We start from the raw sequence: 17,622 nt of genomic DNA on the forward strand, positions 1-17,622 counted from the left end.
TGTCCTTGTAGACGTCTAATAATATCCATCATATTGAAAGAATAGGCCTTCATCATAGCATGTTGACAAAGCTAGTAACTACAGTGAAAGACCTTTACAATCCAAGTCAATTAACTTAAATATGTATTGTGATATCGTCCCACACAGCTAGTTGGTTACAACAATCTACAGTGATGTCACAGGGATTTCAGGCAGCAGGTAGTTGAAGGTTGAAGGTTAATCCATTTGCTATGGCTACAACTACCTCGTGGAACAACAACGTTTTCCTTTCTGTTTGTTTAATATAGGAATGCATCTTTGTCTATCACACTTTGCTTCTGTAGATCTCCCATCTGACTTTATTGTGAGCTTGTGTTTTCAAAAAGTAAATTGAGCATGTTTTATGAGACTGAACAGTCACATAGGGTATTGGACTCTCTTAAAACCCAGGTAGGTGCAGAATAGGTTTCTCAAAAATAAAGCAATCAGGAAGGCAGTACTATGCATGACTACAAATGATAGTAAACTATATGTACACGTTGATTAATACCTATTTAACTTGTACTTGGGACAGGACTGCAAAGTACAGATGGGATATTCCTGATCATAATCAAACTTATATAAATGTGCACCAACATTAGTTATCAGTGTTCTCTATTCTCAATTTAAAAATAATAAACTGACAATAAAGAAGTCTTATAACTGTTGCTTGTGTCTTTTGGAAGGCCTTCAGTGTTTGTTTTATTATTTTATCAACTAGTTACATTGTCCTTTTGTAAATTAAGAAAATAACATCCAAAGAATTAAACAATCGTAATTGCAATGTAAATAGTTTGCACCCCATTTTTTTTACTTTTAAATTAATCTGTATGGTGTGGTGTTACCAATTCTTAAAATAATACAAGGATTGGATGTTCATCCGAGGATTTTCAGGGCAATCGATTTGCAGCCAATCAGAGACGAGACTTCTGGCATGCACCCATCATGCGCTGAGGCAGACAGAGCGCATGCGCAAAGGCACTGACACTAGTGATGGGAATTCCGGCTCTTACTTTGTCTTTATGGATTCGATTGTGGACTTGATTGTGATTGCTGCACATTATCCCTTACTTAATAAATACTTTTTTTGATAATCTATACATAGAAAAGTATATCATATTGATATATAATATATAATTTATTGATAATATATAATATAATCAAATATAACAATCAAAACGAAATAAGTAGTATTAAGTATTAGGGCTAAGAAAATATTGTACATGTGAAATAGTTGTATGTATTGATTTAAATTGACATGCATACTAAGAAAAATAGTCCGTTGTTACTGTTTGAACTAACGTACCAACGGCACTGAACATATTACATATTACCTACCATATTACGTTATATACTTCTTACCTTCGATTTCTCTTGTTCTTCTCCTCATTCCTCTTTGTTTTTCTTCAAGTTTTATTGTATTTCTTCAAGTTTTTATCTTGTTGGTCGAATGCACTTAAGCGTCAGCTAAATGCAATGTAATGTAATGGGTAAATTACCGTACAGCCAATCACAATGCGTGACGTAATTGACGTCGAATTGACCCCTAACACGTAGGTACCCCGAACACATCTGGTACCGAAACCGGATCATTTGGCTCGGCTCACCAAGAAGAGCCGGCTCTTTCGGCTCCCAAACGGCTCTTCAGTTTACATACCTTTTAATTAAATCAAATTTAGCCCTGTTTTGACTAATGAATGATGTATATGTGTACACATATATCACTTAAATTATTCAATACATCCTTTGAGTATTAGTAGCAGTAGATCCTGCATTTTAGCCATGCCTCATTTCGCTCTATTTGCTCTTTCCAGCGCTGTTTTTGCAGGGGGCTGATTCTGTGAGCTACAGCTGACCAAGACCCCCTGCAGAAGAGGGGAGCGTGCTCTGAGATCAGCTGCTGCTGGGCTGTCAGAAGAGGGGGAGAAAAAGAGATCTCCGTCCTCCGTGTTTTATTCTTATAGAAGTAAGAAGAGAAGTAACGGGGCAGAAACCCTCCTTTTTACGCAGCGGTCCAGGCATAAACATCAAACCTGCGAAACATATTCAGTGTGCAGTTACTTTGGCATTAGGGCAGGGATATCTAGATACTTTCCAAGACATCATGAATTGTGCTACTTTTAAAGCAAGCAACGATGTTTTCAAATCTGTAATAAAAAAGCTCATCAAAAACACTATCGAAGCAGTTCCTGACGTTGCTAGGTTAGTTCAAACAGTAACAACGGACTATTTTTCTTAGAGGATGCATTTCAATTTAAATAAATACATACAACTATTTTTTAAATCAATAAAATCATTTTCTAAATCCATACAAGCATTTCAATTAATATTGGGAGTCATGTCGTTACTTTGTTGAGAATGTGGCCTTGTAATAAGCGGGATAATGTGCACATTGCACATTGCATAATGTGCCTTCATGCCAATCTAGATCCCTCCGCAAAAAAAAAAAACCGGCTCGTTCGTGGGCGCGAGCCGGCTCCCTTCGTTCACGTTCGCGACCGACACTTCACTAACTGACACACTACGGAGACCATGCAGTTAGCATGCAGGAGGTGAAGAGCACTGCACGACACGTGGCGCGCCCAGAGGAGAGGAAGCAACACTTTGAGAGGTAACGGTAAAAACTATTTATCAACGGATTCAAAACACTCTTAAAACATTGCAAACCTCAAAGTACCTAGCCAGGGGCGTACTGGGGGTGGAAAAGTGGCCCGGGGATCAGTGGCGTTTTCTCCTGGAGGCCAAAGGAAGCCAGGCTTCCCCTGTTTTTTCGGATTGTAGTTATAATTTTAATAAATAAATAAAAACACTTCGTTTAGTTTCGGAAATTCTTTGTTGTGTGTTGCTGCCGGCCCGTCTCTCCCCCATTCTCATTGAGTATTTTACAAAGAGTGAAACAGCGCCCCTCTAGATGTTATGGTGAAACAGTAGATTGCACTCTCTGTTGCGAGAGGAGGCCAGCCGAAATTTGCTTCCCTTGGTGAAAAGAAATGGGGGGATTGACCAATCAGATGAGGCTCACGTCATGCCCCTGCCAACCTGTGATTGGTCAGGACAATGCCAAGGGAAGCCAGAGGCGGCTGGCTTCCCTTGCCTCGCAATCCAATCAAATCGCATCAACTTAGTGGTGCAGTGACGCGTCCCAAAAAGCGGAGGTAAGCTGCGCCCGGTTTCCCTCGACAAAATAGCAATGGGATTTCTCCATAGGATTTTGGAAAATAGCTCGAAAAAAGGTCAGTGGAAAACGAACCTGTTAGGTAAATGCACGTTTTGTTCAGTCGGATAATACCCACATGTCTACCCTACTTTTATAATTTTCGAATCATAAATCTAATCGATAGAAGATAGATAACGTCACTGCACCACTCTCACCGCCGTTAGAAAGTAGCAAGCAACTGAAGCAAGTGCAATTATGGAGGGTGGAGATTCGGAGTATTTAATCGAAAATAATTGTACTAAACTTCCGCTGCAGCAGCAACAACAAATACAATCTGATGACAGGCCAATGCCCAAACTGGAGCTGTGTACAGCGAGGAACAAAAGAGCGAACCGGACGTAAAACGTTAAAGGTCTCCAGATTTAGTTTGTGAATGAATGCTTATTAGAGTTTCGGCTGGAGAGTGCGTGCGGACCTGTCGGTCAGATAACAGGCGTGTGTAAGTCCTGCATCTGTATGATACAAATGTGTGTAAAATGATACTGGGCGCTGTAATCACTCATCTGGTTACGTTATTACATTGACCACCACACCCCCCCCCCCCCCCCCACCCCAAAAGAAGACGTATTATTGGCTTCCCCTAATTTTTTTCCCACGCCACGCTACTGCCGGGGATTAATTGACAGACAGGCCCACTGAATGCGCGGCATGTATCGGCTGGCCGGCGACGAAAGTATGTTACTTAACAAAAAACCCTAGTCATTTTATGTTATTTTGGACAATTATTCATATAGTAATCACATTACCTGAACCCTTGAGTTGCCTAGAGCAAAAATAGTTACAGCATATATTTAGTGATTTTAATGTTAACAGATCATTGATGCAATAACATTTTGAACCAATTTGCCTGACTTGACACATGGAATAAAACATGGGCGTAGGAAGCATCCTCAATGTCGGAGACAATTTAACAGGGGTTGTGGGCAGGTGGTGGACCTCACCTCCTCTAGGGGGGTCCGGGGGCAAGATCCTCCGGGAAGATTTTTTTTTAAATGTTGAAGTTAAATGCATCAATCTGGTGTACTTTGAGAGCAAATCTATGGCAGTCAGTAGGGGCTTGGACTGCAAGCCCCTCCCTCTGAACCCAGGGCTCGCTACAATACTGTATACACAAACTATACAAAAACGCCTTTACGCTTTGGAGCTTGTTTAACCATCTGTAAGCAACTGCCAGCTAGGTCTCTCGGTCACTCACTCCTGATCGTTCACTGCACAGTGACAGCTGCTACTGGCATGATGTGTGAAATTGAAACTGATAGATAGAACCAAGGTAGCCGATCAAAACGGACAAGCCCAGCCCAGTGGGCCACACCCCACTGGGCTGGGCTGGGCTGGGCCGGAACACTTACAAATGTGGGCCGGTAGGATTTAGGTAAGCAAAAAAAAAAAAAAATTACGGCCCCGCCCACTTTTGGGGGAAAACAACGCTGTCATTTGAATGGCGGTCAATACAAATTCTGAAGTTTTTGCCCATCCGATCAATTTTTTTTGAAAACCGTGGATTTTTGGATCTTCAAAGAGCTCGATTACGATGGCCAGTCAGGCAAACAATTACATTTGATCATTGGTAATCGACAATCGGTCTTGATATATGGTTAAATTAAAATCAGTAGGCAAGGCTGTAATTTCTCCAGCTGTTACTCTCATGAGTGAGGCAGAACATAATAGTTTTATCTTGCCAAAAAGCTGCTGTGTCGTCTATTGCACCTCAAACATTAAAACAAATCCAGAGTTACGTGTTTCTGTACTTCCTCTAAGAAGAAAGGACAGTAACAGAAGATCTCTGTGGCTTCAGGCTCGATCGCCATTCAAATGACAGCCGTTGTTTCCCCCAAAAGTGGGCGGGGCCGTAAAGTGACGTAGATGTTACACTCATCTATGAAAATAAATACTGCTATATTTAACCATATATCGAGCCCTATCGTCGATTTCTAATGGCTTAATGCAATTGTTTGCCTGTCTGGCCATTGGAATCGGGCTCTTTGAAGATCCAAAAATCTCCGGTTTTCTTACATTTCTGATCGGATTGGCAAAAACTTCAGAATTTGTATTGACCGCCGTTCAACTGACAGCATTGTTTTCCCCCAAAAGTGGGCGGAGCCTTTATTTTTGCCCGGAAGTGAAGCATTTGTTAATCATCTATACTTACAAATGTGGGCCGGTAGGATTTAGGCAAAAAAAAAAAGGTTTTTTTTTTTTTTAAATCTTTTTTTTTTTTTGGCCCTCCGGCCCACACAGCACCGGCCCACCGGGGAAACTCCCGGTATTCCCAATGACCAGTCCGCCCCTGGTCCTAGCTATGGTATACATGTTGTTTAATTTTTTAATGATGTGCAAGATGCGTGCTCGAGTGGCTGAGCGTGATGTGCAGTGAATGTTTCAGAGTTACTTTTTCGCAATATTATTTAATAAATAGTTTAGCTAGCTAACTAGCATTCATTGTCACTAACTCATAATGTTAGCTCAATCCTTAGTTTTATAATCGATTTTTTCGTGGGCATAATGTTACACACAATGCACATTATCCATATCTTTTAGATCCTATGTTAAGGCTATAAACAGAGGTGGGAGAAGTTCTCAGATCTTGTACTTGTATAAGCAGGGGTGCACATAATGGTTTTTGCCCTGGTTCTCAAAGGAGCACCTGGAGATGTTGCTTGGTGCTCATTAAGCCTCGCAGCAGGGTACTGTGCGGAGCGCATAAAGCAGACCCTTCACGCGATAGCGAGGGGTAGAGCGAGGGATCACAGATGCCGTGGTGCTCGCGGACGGATTACAAAAATTAAACCTAAATAGCTCGCGAATTATACTTTGACGACCGTTAATATACCTGGGCGACCCGCCCAAGTAAAGTCTATGTGTGGGAAACCCTGCTATCTTACCAGTTCTTATGCAACTCGCAAATATCTCTCTTTTCTATCTCTATCTCTCTCTCTCTCGGTGCGCAAATGCACCTTTTTTCAAATCCGGTGCTCTTTTTTGGCGGGGGGCATGAGCACCAGTTATGTGCAGCCCTGTGTATAAGAGTAGAAGTACTCAGGCAGTGCATGACATTAAGGATTTTGGGAGATGGCCCTGTGGGCCATCTAAGCTAATTTACAGATGGCCCTGAGCCCAATAGAGATTGCCCTGAAAAATGCGCGCGGACGAAATGGCACGAAGGGTTTGGGGGGCCTCCCCCTAGAACATTTAGATTTTTCCAGGTCTTACTGTAGATGCTGTCTGGTGCATTCTCTAGACTGAATTATAAGATGAACCACCACAATATTATATTGTACAATTTCAATTTTATTCTTCATTTCACTTGTTTGTTTGCTCTTGTTTGCTCGCTTGCATGCCCTGCATAGCTATAAGAAATACCGTAATTTTCGGACTATAAGGCGCACCTGAATATAAGCCGCAGCAGCTAAATTGAATGATGTGTACATATATAAGCCGCAGGTGTTTTAATGTTTAATTACCATAAGTAAGGGTTTGTGCACAGAGGGGATTGTTGGGAAAGAGAGGGCTGTTTGAGGAAGCTCCCATTTATTAACATTTCAACAAACAAGTTACATATTTGCATAACGTATTCAAGTGTTACCATTTAGTGCAATATAGCTACAGAACATGTACTGTGCTGTGTAAACTGTACTGTATCACATAGCGTTTCAGACACACAAACTTTTCAACTTTCAAACTTAAACAGTGCGCTCCCAGCACAGGTACCGACAGTGATCTACAGCAGTGGTTTTCAACCAGTGGTACGGGGACAAACTGTCTCGCTCTCGTAATGTCTGTCTGTCTTGCTCTCGTTCTGTCTCTCGTACCACTCTCGGTTCCACTTTTACTTTTGCGCGCTACCTGTCTCACTCTTTTCCGGCCTCCAGCTTTTCCTGCTGGAGCCCGCCGCTTAAAGGTGGGGGGCGCGGATCGGCCATAGAGCCCATAGAGTTAAAGGTGGTGGACTGTAACCTGTAAAATCCATAGATTTAGGAGGTCCCCTAGTGGCCGTTAGCTGTAAAAATCCATAGATTAGCCGCACCGTTATATAAGCCGCAGCGTCGAAAAATAGGGAAAAAGGCGCGGCTTATAGTCCGAAAATTACGGTACTTAAGTTGTTGGTCAAGACACTTTCCATCTGATGAAGGCAAATGCCTTCCCAGATTTAAAAAAGTAGAAAACATTACAAACATTATTTACACTATTATGGCCCCTGTTAAAAATGTTTGTAATGTTATCTACTGTAAGTTGGTCGAATGAATGCTTCCTCATCCGGAAGCTGACCGAGCAGACCCGAGCAGCAGTCGAGAGGAGCCGAGCGCCTCCGCGAAGCACACAACATGGTGACGTCGGAGTTCCCGTTAGCCGGCAAATCTAAATCTCTAAGGTCAAAATAATTTCCCTTTAGCGCAATACCGCTTCAGTTGCGCCACTTATGTGACAGACAAGAAGAGTATGTGACAGACAATAATAGTCAATTCTAATGTCTAACACGTAATGTGGAGAAAGATATGTCCTGTCTGGGTTGATTGTGCGTTGATCTGTTGGTAATGCCTCAGGGTTCAGGTGGACATGTAAACAAATGCATAATGCTGCGCTATACTTTGTGGCCTCACCCGGTTGCAAAGCGACACTTATTGTTTAGGTGTCTTTTAATAAGCAGGTAGTCATATCATTAGCTAGAACTAGCTGGATCTGATCGATATGGACATAAACGCGAGTGAAGTCTAATCTGACGGGAGAGAGAGACAGATCAGCTGCTGCTGACGAGTCGACACGCAGTTCTGCATGATCACATGCAGCGGTGAGCGGACAAAACACACACTTCAGGTTAGAATATCACTCGTAGCTATTTTAGTTACTTCTCAAACTACCTAAACTAGTTATAGATATGTTTAGTTTTACTTTCGGGTCACTCATTACTGGATCCGCGAGCTGCCTGATACTGGCATAATAGATTGCCCGATCGGGCAACCAGCAGTTGAGGCTTCATTGCCCGAGCTAAATACTAGATGGTCCCGGGCCATCGGGCAGTCCTTAATGTCGAGCCCTGTACTCAGGTCTTATACTTGAAGTGGTATTACTGTACTTAAAGCTGCTGCTGTTTTATTTAAGTTATCTTTGCTCAAGCATGTGCAAACTTGTGTCTCTTTTCTCCCATCAGCTTTTAGCTGCAGTACCAGTAATTGCAACCTGCCAAGAATAAACAGCAGCCAGAGATCCTCAAGTAAGATTTCTTGCCATATTACAAGTTTTATCAATTCTCAATGTCCTATGTGGTATTGCTGTGCAAACAGTGAAAGGATATGGAAATCATCAAGGGGTGGCTAAAATATGTTTTTCTGCTGACCCTGTCCAGAGCAGTACATTGCTTTGCTTCCAGGTGGTTGCTCCTGTCTCCAAGCTCGGGGGCATACCGGCCATCAGTGGCGGGCTGGCCATTGGGACGTTCGGGACGAATCCCGATGGGCCGGTCGGGCCACTTCGGTACCGGCAGGGGCGGACTGGCCATCTGTAGAATCACAGAACGGCCGGGTCGGTTCGCTGTTTTTAAACGGCATCATTGAAGTTGCGCTGACAGGCGACAGAGGTCCACTGTTTCCCAGTCCGACCCTGCCAGCCATCATCTACTCTAGGTAATACACTGACTCTAGATAAGTACTGTACTTTTTATAAAACCCTACTTTAAACACCCAAACTATCCCTTTATGATGTGACATTTTCTACACTGTTAACATTAGGAAACACTTAAGAAAGAAAAGAAAGCTGCAGGAGCTGATCATTCCTAAAATACAATTGGCCATGTGATCACCAGTAAAAAACAACAACAATCTGCACTAAATATTTTTTGGATTCATAAATGTTTTGTGACTTTTTCCTTTGTGTACCTTAAGGGAGTTCTCACCTGACAGCTGGACACTACATGATGCTCCTGACAATACAAGATAATAAAGATAAAAAGATTATTGTGCTGCATTCTGTTTCACATTATGCTCTCGTTTTGTCTTGGGTTGTAAATTCAGTGTACCCCTTTCCTTTGCAGTGGTGTGCTTTGGCTCCTCCCTAAAGGCCCAAACTCACTCTTAGCCAATCGGTGGTATGTTTACTTCAGCTCAATGAAAATGACAGAAAGAGGGCCCTTTGTCGACAACAAAAGAAAACCAATTCAGTTATTTGGAAAAAGGAATTGTTTTCAAGGAGTCCTATTGAATAGGGATTCAGGTAGGACTGTATAGGGCAGGGGTCGGCAACCCGCGGCCCTTTAAGCCCTCTGCTCTGGCTCCCTTGAGCTTAGACAAAAATAAGAAGGAAATAAAATAAAAGTATTTGTAGGACTATTTATATTTTGTTCCATGGTTGACATTTTTTTGTATCTTGTATTTTGAGGTGATACTGTGACACATAAATAAAAAAACAAAACGGTTTTAATTAGATCAACAAAAATATGCGTCACATCCTGCTACGGTCCCGCGCCAGCGCCTTTTCCTGCGGGTGAATAACCTGACCCACGGCTCGATGAGCGATCTATGGCTAAATCAAAGAAAAGTACCGGAGGAACACAGGATTAAATTCTGTGTGGACAGAGTTATCTGCTTTCACAGCAAACGATGCTGGTTTACCGGTATGTTTGATATGTAGAGAGAAGTTGTCAACGGTGCTGCAGCCTTTACGTATCGAGGAACAACAAGGGAGAGGAAGACAGCTGACAATCTTCAGTCATAATTCAATGGAGTATGTCATTTATTTCAGAAAACACTTTTTGTTATATTCCATGGAATGCTCTTAACGTCCCGATAGCAATGAATATATTAAATGCTTTGACAATAAATACATACAAAAATTAATCTCTGGAAGCCGTAGCGCTGTAATAAGCACGACCAATAATTTTAGCCGGCCCAGCTAAAATAACTGGATGGCCTACCTGCCTGTCAGCCTTCCATCTGTGCACAAACTTATCTCGTAGCCTGATGCACGTCTGTGTGTGTTGGAGGAGGGGCTCTGTAAGGAAGTCTGGAGGAAGAGGCATATTTTTTCCGGTTGTGAATTTTCAAATTCTAGCGCACTCGAGCTGGTTTCTCCATTCTTACCTACCCTACCGTTAACTCTTTTTAAGGTGCAGCTATATGTTTTATTTATTTCAAAGTGGGCACATTTTAATTATATATTTTTTTCCTTCAAATGTGCAGAGGACTCCCCAAGTGCTGTGTTTAATTTATTTAAAAGTAGGCCTGTGTATTATTTTTAATTCTCCTTTATAGGAGTTCTTTGTTTCTTATTAGAGGTTAACAGTTTTATATAACGTAATAAATAGCCTAATAAATGCAAAAAAACTGTAGTTTTTGTCTGATATAACAATAAATACAACTTTATTAGCTATCAAGCTATGAAATATGTTTTGCGGCTCCAGACAAACATTTTTTGGGGAAAATGGAGCAAAATGGCTCTTTTGGTCAAAGAGGTTGCAGACCCCTGGTATAGGGGAAGGTTTCACTCGGAGTGACTTACACTTTGGGGTGTCGGTAAGAACACACAAGATTCTTGGTAGCGGTTGATTTCCTTAACTTATTCATATCAACACAACAGCACAGTAATACAGCCATGGAGCAGGTTTGGTGTATGTGTGTGGTCTATAACAGAGAAACACACAAGTATAATTAGAATATTTTACTTCTACCACCAAGTAAAAGCTTAGCGTGAGTGTCAGCACCTGATGACAATGGAATCTGACGAGGAAGACGCAACTATTTCTTGCACCGAAATGGGATGGGCACCGGAACCTGGTATTATTGCAGTGAACCAACACATTAATACTTCTTTCAGTTAACTACGATGCTTTTACACAGCTCATTCTGCTGCTGACACGCACCTCATCTGCTCCAGTTACACACTCTCTAGATCAGTGGTCGCCAACCAGTCGATCGCGAGTGTGGTGCGGGTAGATCGCGGACCGTTAAATAAAAAGTAACAAAAGAAAGAAAAATTAAATTAAAATAATAATGTTTGAAAAATACGTTTTTAGATGTAAACCTATCATCCACCACCCCGTTAGCAGGTGCCACTTGATTGACGTATATTTGAGACACCTCAATAATATAATACATTAACCGTGCTTTACGTGAACCTCATCATGACACAAGAGATGACGGCAGGACTGTAATTTCCCGTGTTCAGTGAACGCAACAGAGGCAACACACCAGACCAATCAGATAGTTGCATGGAAATACACGTGTGCTTGTGTCATTCAAGCTCGGCTCTGTGTGTGTGTGGCGATAGCGCATTTAGTGTGATAGAGAGGGAGTGAGGGAGAGAGAGGGACCGGTGCTAGCGGGGACCGTGATGTTAGCATCTGGTTAGCTAGCTGTACTAACGGACATGAGGAGCTGTTTCCGCAACAAGCTGGAGGAGAGTCCTCTCCTGTCAGACTGAGGGGCTCAGGTGAGCATGAGCTAAAGGACTCAGAGTGTTTAGAACGGTTTTGTCACAAATTATTCAAAAGATTATTTCCGCGGCACACCTTCATATGATCATTATAGTTATACAAACAATAAGAGAATAAATGAAAAACAGGTATGAAATAGCCTACTATATGGCAATAAAACAAGAATACAGTTTAATGTGATTTGTAAAATATCCATAAAGAAAAAGAAAATCTGTTTACAGTTCTGTTTCATATGGGTGCTGAGAGAGGTATCCATAGATCTCTACATGTTGCTCTCAAAGTGCACCAAATTGATGCTTTCAACTTCAATATTTAAAAAGAAATCTTCCCGGGGGAGCATCCCCATGGACCCCCCTTGAGGAGGTGAGGTCCGCCCCCCAATAGCACCCCTGCCTATATGCCGTGAGCTGATTATGGAGCCTTCATTGTAACAGTAATTCAGATGCAATTAACCTATATAAAAAGCCTCAAATTGGAAGCACTGTCTGGGCTGTCTTTTTCACTTAATTCTGCAATAGGTAGATCTCGCCTTTCACCTAGGCCGAGGTCGGTGATTTTGGGCTTAAAAAGGTTGGTGACCACTGCTCTAGATGGCCCTCGTAGCTACCCACATTCAAATGATCTTCAAGTGACCGCTTGCTCCTGTTTACAGACCTGCTGCAATACTGTCCAGTGTGATAATGATGCCAAGTGACAACTTTATAGAACAAAACTCTATTCAAGCCAATGCTTTAAATGTGCAGATATGATCATAACAGTTAAAGAAAAGTACATTGAAGAGTAGCATTGCCCTTTGACTTCAAGCTGTAGAACTGTAAAGACAATTAATGGCTGTATCATCCACAGAATGTGTAATTAAACACTAAATGTAAGTGTACTTCTGTCTTAACAGGTGCCTATTCAAGATCAATCCGGACAAGGGGGCTACAGTGGAGAGGAAGGAAGAAAAACAAAAACCGCACTCGATAAAGGTGCATTCATTAATTACAAACGTCGCTGACTTTGTGGAGAAAGTAGAAAAACACACACATAGTCATGTACACACTAGGGCTGCAACAAACGACTCATTTGATAATCGATTAATCTATTGATTAATGAAACGACTATTCAGACTGTTATGCCTTGCACAATTTCTCAAACGCTCTTATTTAGCCATCAACTTTTAGATTTAGCTTGAGGTTGTTTTAGGCATGTGGAAACTAACAATGAAGACAATAAAGATGAATACTTGATTCAAAAATACATATATTATTAAATTAACTAAACAAATTGTGAACACAACTAACATTGCTTTTTATTTAAATTAAATAAATAATATTTCACATCAAAAGAAACGACAATGTTTTAACAAATCGTAAATAATGTGATAACATAATTGTGAACAGAATAGCTGAAACTTTAACAAAATAAATAACTCGGTTACCTCTAATCATTAACCCATGTTTGTATAATGTAGTTAACTCTGTGTGTTGCTGCTAGCATACATAATACCTGAATTTTTTTAAATGTCTCCAGTACCGATAAAAAGTCCGATAACGTTGGAGTTTAACGGCGCGTAAAACACACGTGATGACGCCACCAACGAATCGACGACTGAATTAGTTGCCAACTAATTTGGTCATCGATTTTAATCGATTAAGTCGATTAGTTGTTGCACCCCTAGTACACACGCACACTCATAACTGGTAGATTTTCTTTAGTGTTTATATAATTGTTATCTTTTGAACAATATGTTGGCTATTGTTAAATGTTGAAATGTTTCATTGCCGGTCCATCTGCTATATATAATATTTTATTTATTGTTTTTATTTTTGTGATATATTGTGTATATATAAATATATATATTTGTATATTTTTTTTCTACAAAACATCTGACAGTTAATGTAAACTTGGGCTTTTGTAAAGTAAAATGACATGTTTCCTTTGTGTTTTACATGTAAATGGTCTTAGACTTTGTGAAGTTTGCTGACGACACGACCGTCCTCGGCCTTATCACCGACGGCGACGAGACGGCGTACAGAGAGGTCGAAAACCTGACATCTTGGTGCCAGGATAACAACCTCCATCTCAACGTCAGCAAAACCAAGGAGCTGATTGTGGACTACAGGAAGCAGCAGAGAGGGACACGCCCCCATCGCCATCAATGGGACTACGGTGGAGAGAGTCAGCAGCGTCAGGTTCCTCGGGTCCACATCACTGAGGACCTGACATGGACTCATCACTGAGGACCTGACATGGACTCATCACACTAACAGCATCACCAAAACAGCTAGACAGCGGCTCTTTTTTTTTTATTGTATTAGTCAATGTATTGACTTATTATGATATATTAGGATTTCGTTTCTAAATGAGAGTTTTAGTTTAGATGAAGTTGCACAGTATTTCAGCTCATCGTTACAGTTATTTCACAGATGAACTACTTCTGTTGTGATGCAATGAAGTTTGGAATTTGTTCGTATGGGTGGTTTTAAAAAGAATGCAGTTTCCTCTCAACATGTGTATGCTTTCTCTCCGTGTGTAAAATCCCTGGACATTATGAGGTCATTGTTCTGCAGGCTGAGGAAGTTCAACATGGACTCCAGGATACTCTGCATCTTCTACAGGTGAGTATCCTGACTGGCTGCATCACGGCCTGGTACGGCAGTGCAATCATATTCCGTTTACTTGCATATAGACTCTTCTTGCACTATTTCTATTCTATTTTATTTGTATTTACTTGCACTATTTTATCTGTTTTATTTGTTCTATGTTCTATATATATGTTGCACTGTTGGAGAAGCATGTGACTTCAGTTTTTCATTGACATATCTACACTGAAGATAATGTACAAATGACAATAAAGCCTTGAATCTTGAATTTACGGTATTTTTTAAAATGTCTTTTTTTATCATTTAAAAAAACATTTATTCTGTTTTTTTAGAGGTGTATGACTCTATTCTAACAATTAATATATGTTAAAAGAAGAAGATTTAATGGAATTACAAAAACATTTCTTGTAAAATTACAGTTCTTTTTTGGCAAAAAATTTGATAGTTAATGTAAAGTTTGTAAACTAACGCTTTTGCAAAGTAAAATGACGTTCTTTTCTTTGTGTTTTACTTGTAAATGGTCTTAGATATACGGTACTTTTTGTAATAATAAAAGTAATTTTCTGTATTTTAGCTTTTCTTTATCATTTTTAAAAGATAATTATTCTGTTTTCTAGAGAATTATGACTCTATTCTAACAAATAATATATGTTAAAAGAAAAATATTTCATGTAAAATTACAGTAATAGAGGCTACTTTTGGTAAGGTAAGTTACTGGTTTTTTTTTACATGTTATCTCCGTATTTTATTTTAGAGTTTTTTTCCTTTTTAACAGACATTTTCTGGCGCCCCCGTCGCCAGAAAACGTCCGTTTTTTTATAATTTCTTTTTTTACAGTGTATGTCAGGCTACAGCAGTACAACAGCAGGGTACATTTTGCTGCCTGTCCAAGTAAAAGGCTCCATAGGAAACAATAAAAGAAGTAGTCAGCTAATTTCCAAAGGAATTGTATAACACTGTTAGGAAGTCTTTTTCCAGATAAATAGTAGGAATGACCCAGGCAGTCTTGTGGCAAATTGGAAATTGAACCCTGCATGTGATGGACACGACTTCCAAGCAGGGTGAAATGACCTTTCAATATTAATGATGCGGAGAGCCATGACATCATCAGGACCTGTGTGGGTCCATGTGATTCATTGGAAATGAAAAGATGTGACTGTTCACGAGTACTAGCTCACCCACAGCCCCATTTACGCCATATTTAGTTGAATAAAAATGTTTCAAACCAACAACGATGCTCTAAGCTCTTTATTGAATCCAGCAGCAGAAGTGTAGTAATTCAATGAGCACATCCTCCCACTCTCCACACAGCTAAAGATGTCTTGTTGAAATGCAGTATTTCTTTCCTTTTTTCTGTTGCTCAAGCAGAACTGATACCCACAAACATTTGTTTGTTTTCTGGCATGCCGAAAAACAACCTCACACAATCTATTGTACAATCAAATATTCTTCAAATCACAAATGCAATCACACACTCACATGTTTTCTTCAGGCAACAAAACGGAGGAAAAAGGGGGAAAGTAATGTTGCTCTTTCTGTGTTCTTGGCAGCGCCTTGTTTTTGATACAGTGCAAAGCATGGGTCATTGAAAGCATTAAATTATAGCACATTTAAGAAACTGCAGCGAGCCTGGGAAAGCGGTGCTCCATCGGCCTGACGTTGATTCTTTCCGATGGAAGGACTCCTGGTGCGTATATGTCACCGTTATCATCGTTTATTTGTGGTTTCCATCTGGAAATGTTGTCGGACACTTTCACCTGATGTGCTGCTGTGATATAAATGGATAATGAGGTCGTGTAAGAGTTTAAGCAGCACCTGATGGTAGGAAAAAAGCATCTCCCATCTAAAAGGCTTTAACATTCAAGAAGCATCTCGGGAAAATAGCTATATTTTGAATAATGAATACGAGATTGGTGAAAAGCTGAGCCACTCATATGCAAAAATCTTGTATGAAATAAAATATATACACAAACTACAAAGTGATTATCCATTGAATGTTGTACGTGCCTACCATTTCCCAATAACAACATGGTAAACAGTTGATTTTATTCCTCTAAGAGTACTTGCAAACCTGAAGGGAATTCAACACAAATGTTGATCGTCAGAGTGCGATGCATAATTACCCATAAATTATCCAAAGTGACATTTCTTTCCATTGCTTTCTCTGCAAATTCAATATACCTGCAAGTGAAAACATCAGTTTCAAGAACCGAAGCGGAGGCAAGCAGGTCTGTTATGCAGTTTGGTAACAAACCATCACTGCTTGCTTGGAAGTGTGTGTTTGCTTTGAAGCTGCTTGCTGATGGCTCTGAGCATGCTCTGAGGAGTGAGATGCAATGTTGAAATACGGCTGGACCAGACAGCAATAAACGCCCGGTCGTTGCCAGGGTCCACCACAGTAAACAATCGCTGGGTATCTGTCAGCTGGATGTCTAATCAATCATGGGGATTTGTCCAGTTTAATGCACTGTCAAGGGAGGTTTATGGATTTCTATTTTGACGCGCCAATGTTGCCAATAACGGGGAATCCCATGCGTTTGTTATCAAAAGTTCATGATATTTCATAAGAAGAGATACATTCTGGTATGGCATAAAATCAATGGAAAGATTTCCTAGATTGGCCATTTTTTATTCATCGATATTTGAACACCAGATTGCCTTCTCCACAGCATATAAGTAAAATGTGTATGTTAGTGCTGAAATGTAATGTACTTTTTGTCTTTCATCTACTAACCTTTATTTGTAGTGTTTGGTCTGTGCAGCCAAAAATGAAAAATGCCCATCATAAAGTGTTTAGCCTAGAATGATGTCTCAAAATGTCTTGTTTTGGCCAACATACTGTAATAATGTTAATAAATAAATAAAGTTAATCAGTTCATTCATGAAACACTCACATTTGCAAATCTGGAACCAGTGAATTGTTTTCATCTTTGCCTTAAAAACTGACTCAAATGATTAATCTATTGTCAAATTTGCAGAATTTCAATCAATGGATTTATTGATTCAGCTCTAATGCATATTGTACACGGTACACAGCCATGGAGTCACAATAGTTTCAGTAATTCACTGAGACGCTTTAAGCAGCTCTAATCGATATTTTTAATAATAACAATGTGACATTGTGAAAGGGGTAGCCTGTAGTAAAGAACCAACGGGGAATTATCTTCTTAATCTGGAGCTCTTCTCAGCTTTACGGGGCTTTATAGAAGGTTCCGGCTTATTGTTTAGCTGTCTGACAAACAGCTTCACTGTTTGGTTCACTCTCATTACTCTTATAGCATCGTATTCAGCTGCAGCAGGCATCTTTTTTCAGACAGAAATCTCTAAAAAAACACTATACTTTTGGGATCAAAAATGCAGACTGAGACAGTTAGTAA

At 40.3% G+C, this 17,622-nt stretch overlaps 1 protein-coding gene and 1 long non-coding RNA gene across 4 annotated transcripts in view; one reads left to right on the forward strand and one right to left on the reverse strand.

The window, feature by feature from the left end:
* Nucleotides 1-17,622, reverse strand: part of ctnna1 (catenin (cadherin-associated protein), alpha 1) — a 126,171-nt gene that overhangs the window by 85,024 nt on the left and 23,525 nt on the right. The window lies entirely within an intron of this gene.
* On the forward strand, nucleotides 2,496-17,108 carry LOC307032706. Of its 3 annotated transcripts, XR_013806364.1 has the most exons (5): nucleotides 2,496-2,629; nucleotides 8,382-8,444; nucleotides 8,577-8,853; nucleotides 12,550-12,628; nucleotides 13,608-17,108. It is a non-coding gene; the product is annotated as an uncharacterized lncRNA (long non-coding RNA). The 3 variants fall into 3 exon arrangements; XR_013806363.1 differs by having other exon boundaries at nucleotides 8,382-8,853; XR_013806365.1 differs by lacking the exons at nucleotides 12,550-12,628; nucleotides 13,608-17,108 and adding an exon at nucleotides 9,112-12,485 and having other exon boundaries at nucleotides 8,382-8,853.

The sequence above is a fragment of the Notothenia rossii genome (genome assembly GCF_949606895.1).
Source record: "Notothenia rossii genome assembly, chromosome: 3".
NCBI lineage: Eukaryota > Metazoa > Chordata > Actinopteri > Perciformes > Nototheniidae > Notothenia > Notothenia rossii.